Source organism: Octodon degus, unplaced genomic scaffold, assembly GCF_000260255.1.
Source record: "Octodon degus isolate 3935 unplaced genomic scaffold, OctDeg1.0 scaffold00549, whole genome shotgun sequence".
NCBI lineage: Eukaryota > Metazoa > Chordata > Mammalia > Rodentia > Octodontidae > Octodon > Octodon degus.
Genome location: NW_004525125.1, coordinates 106,010 through 110,674, shown reverse-complemented (window position 1 = coordinate 110,674; position 4,665 = coordinate 106,010).

The following is a 4,665-nucleotide window of genomic DNA, read 5'->3' as shown; positions in this document are numbered from 1 at the left end:
TTAATATTTCAAATATTTATTAGCTATTCACAGTTGATAATTTAGCAAATTTATTTTTGTCTCCCTTGTGTGCCTTTAGGCTCAATTAAATTTCTTCATCAGACTGCCTCTCACCTCGAGATTTCCTATCCCATCTTTGTGTATCTTTCGCTATGGGTCTTAGACAAATTTGTAGGCCATCACTTACAATCTTCTCTGTATAGGCTTAGAGATATTATTTCTTTGGAGTATTCACTAATTTCTCCACTACTGCAAAACTTATCTTTGTGAACATTTCTCTTCATTATTTTTGTCCATAGTAGACCAGATTTCTCATCTCTTTATGAACGCATCAGTTAGCATAAGTGCAATTTCTGTTTCATTATTCTCATGATCACTCAGTAATGTAGACCGGAGTCATCACAATATTCAATCACATATATGTTAATACAACTTTCAATTTCTGTCCACATAGAAAAATGACATGATTTTTCATTTCCTACAAGGCAGAATATTCCTTTTTTATTTGGAAAAAGCAAACCATACACATAAGGTAAACTTTTCTTTGGAATCATAATTTGTGACTTCTCACTCCAGAGAAAAGTGTTACCATACTAAATTCTGTCATCATTCAATTAATATTTGTTTACTGTCATCTATATTTCTGATGATGAATCACTGAAGTAGAAGACAAAATTGATATTTATGAAGTATGTAGTATTTCATTGACAAGGCCAATAAATATATGCAATATTCATAATATATAATTGCTCAGATTTAAATAAATTATAGTGGTAGTTATGGAGAGAATATATGGCTCTGATAGTAGAATGATTTAAAATCAGATGTATATAGTGTGCTTATTGTTATGATAGTTATTGGTCACAAATATATATTTAGGTCAAACTAGTAGCTGTGTTGAGCTCTGTTTTGCAAAATTGGCAACTGCAAAATTGTAAACTAACACTTACAAATAACAGGTAAAATGTGTTACTTTTTAAGAGCTTAGTAAAAATGATTGAAATTAGTTGAGTTTACCAGGTTAAAAGTGTTCAAAAACTTAGAAAAGGATTGCCATTCATTTGTATTTTTAATTAATTTTATTTAGAAAGAAGTAGCAATGAGAGAGTTCAAAACAGATTAGCAGGACAGTTATAATAATTAATACATTGCATATTTTAGTGTTCATACTAGTTATTCATAGTACAAGATTCAGACATGATATCTTGTGTAAAAAAACTACTAGTTCAAAACTTTTTTCTCATTAAATTAAGAGAATGTAGCTGTTATATCTACTCTATTTTGTGTATACAGAATATATATGTATATATATATATTTTTTTTCTACTACAAATTGTCCTACATTTATATCCCCCTTTTTTGTTCAGTTTTTTTCAGAGATGGGTATTCCATTGCCATTCAAATATTGTAGGAGCATGAATCAACAAAATAATCCAATATAGTCCAGTAGTCCATAATAGTATTGGGTTATCCATAGGACTAGCAGTGGAAGAAGTTGTTGACTTGAGATTTTACAGCTTAATATATTAATATGGTTTTAGTTTTTATTTCTCATTTTTATACCTTTCTGCTGGGTTGTTAAGACAAAGATGAAGCAAGGCCTATAGAACAAGAAATGCAACTTTTGTATCTGACAAGATCAGTCAAATCCCCTCAGGATTTACCCTGAAACACTGTACAACAGTTTGTAAATCTTTTGTCAGTGTCAGCCATGTGGATGAGTCACAGCCATTGCTTGACCAATTTGCTCTCTGTGACAGCCTGAGAGAAAGTTTTCTCTCTGGTGAGTCTCTTTAGGCACACTCTGCATCATCAGTCACTTTCCTCTGTGGATCCATAATCTCATTTACCAGAAAATTTGAGACACAACTGAGATACAGGATGTTACAGTAGAGGTTCATTTATGTCCTGAGTCCTCACTCACCTTGAAGGGCTAGGGCCAAAATGTTGGCTATCCTTGTAGCCCTTCTTTTTCTCTATTTTTTTTGGTCTGTAAACTTAAGTTGTTAACCCTCTGGAAGAGAAGCATAATAATATTATTACCCTATAACGTGAGCAGTTGAGCTTAATATCAGTATCTATCTGAATATCAAATACCTTAGACATAAAATGGAAGAGGTATTTTCCACCCATCATTGATATGCTAAACTCTGAATCCCAACAAAATGTGAAAAAAAGCAAAGCTAAAAATTATAAAAAATAGAAATAAGTAATTTCAAATTTTTATCCAGAAATTTAGAAATCAAACCATATACAGTATTGTTGTAGGACAGTCTTATGACATTGTTTTCTTGTCTCTTGTCTACATTTATTACCACTTTTTAAACAAACATTTACTTGAGAGAGAATATAGCAGTAAGTGATACGATATTAGAAGCAATATACATATAGAAGACCAGAATGACAAGCATTCCAAGCATGGCCATAGAATTTCACATTGCTATATGCAGTGCAGTTTCTTAGTTCACAGGTATCAGTGTATATAGTTAGTCAGGGCGAGAATCCTAGCAATTAACTGCTAGTTTCAAAAACCTGATGGAGATTCTCTGGATCATTGCCTTAATTATCTTATGTATATAAATGTATGGTCTTGCCCCTGCCATGTTTCGAAGCTTTGCTCCTTTCCTTCTCTTTGTAGTTTAATCCTTAAGTTTTCAATTTCCACTTAGTTGCGTTATACTTTTGAATTTTTATTTTTGTAAGTTCTTACACTAGGGAGACTATATGATTCTCACACATATGGGTCTGGTTTATTTCACTTGTGAATATATCTTTAAGTGGCATTCACTTAAATATAAAAGCTTAAAGCTTATCATTCATTACAATTGCAGTAATACTCCATTGTATAAAAACACCATATTTTTTGATCCATTTGTCAGGTGATGGGTATTTTGATTGCTTCTAATATTTGGCTATCTCAAATTGTGCTTCATTGAACATAGGTGGGCATTTATCACTATGATATGATGTTTTCAGTTCTTTTGGGAAAATTCACAAGATGGGGACAGCTGTATTGAATGAGATTTCCAGTCCTAGTTTTTTTTTTCTATTTTATATTCATTTTATTGAGTAAGAAAAGGCAATGAGACAGCTTCAAAATAAGTTAGTAGGTCAGTTATAATAATACATTGCACATTGTCTTCGTAGTAGTTATTCATAGTAAAAATGCAGACATGATATCTTGTCTACACACTATTAGTTTAAAACTTTCTTCTCATTGGTAGCTATATATCTATTCTATTTTATATATATAGATATATATATATATATATATTCACTATAAAATGATCTTTTGTTTATTTTATTTTTTATTTATTTTTATTTTTATTTTTATTTTTTGGTGGAACTGGGGAATGAACTCAGGCCCTTTTGCTTGTCAAGGAAGCACTTATTCCACTGAGCCATCTCCCCGGGCCCCAGTCCTTTGTTTATATCCCCTTTTTTTGTTTAATTTGTTAGAGATGGGTATTCCATTGCCATTCAAATATTGTAGGTGCATGAATTATCAAAGTAATCCAATATAGTCCAGTAGTCCATAATAGTAGTGGGTTATCCGTAGAACTGGCAATGTCAGAAGTTGTTGACTTGAGCCTTTTACAGCTCAGTGTATTAATATGGCTCTACTTTTTATACCTCATTTTTATACTTTTCTGCTGGATGGTTAAGACCAAGATAAAGCAAGACCTATGTAACAAGAAATGTAACTTTTGTATCTGACAAAGTCAGTCAAATCCCCTCAGGATTTACCCTGAAACCATGTACCACAGTTCGTATATCTTTTTTTCAGTTTGAGCCATGTGGATGAGTCACAGCCATTGCTTGACCAATTTGCTTTCTGAGTCTCCACATTGCTTTCCATAATGTTTGTACCAGTCTGCATTCCCCCCAGAGAAAAGAAGTGTTCCTTTCCCCCTATACTTCTCCAAAATTTGTTGTTGGTTGATTTCTTTGATAGCCATTCTTTCTGGGGTGAGATGGTATCTCAGAGTTGTTGTAATTTGCATTTCATGGATGGCTAGTGATGTGGAACATTTTTTCATGTATTTGTTAGTTTCTAGAATTTCTTCCTCTGAGAAGTGTGTGCTCATCTCGGACGCCCATTTCTGGATTGGGTGTGTAAATTTTGGGGCCCTAATGTTTTTTAGTTCTTTATCAGTTCTAGAGAGAATACCTTTGTCTCCATGCTTATTCGTTAAGATTTTTTTCCCAATTTGTGTGTTGTCTTCTCACTCTGTTGATTTCTTAATGTGTAAAACTTCTCAAGAAGAAGAGGTCCTTGTTGTTAATTATTTCAAGTATTACCTATGCAGTTTGATTTTGTTCACGGACTCTGCGTACCCCTATGTCTTCAAGGGTCCCTCCTAGTTTCTCTCTAGAAGACTGAGTATTTCTGTTTTTTTTAACCTTGAAAATGCACAATTTTGATTTTTCAATCATATCTCAATCAATTTGATTAATAATGGGAAATACATTGAAAGTCTAACCCTGACATTCCAGGGAAGTGGGACCTGAAAACTCAAATGTATACTGGACACAGAGAAGGAAAATGCTTTATAAAATGGGTGAGTCTACAAAGTATGGATCCACGCAGCAGTGAAAAGGTGGGAAATTCTGCCTTACCAACACGGGTGAACAAGTCTCAGCTCCTAGAGATTACTATCGATC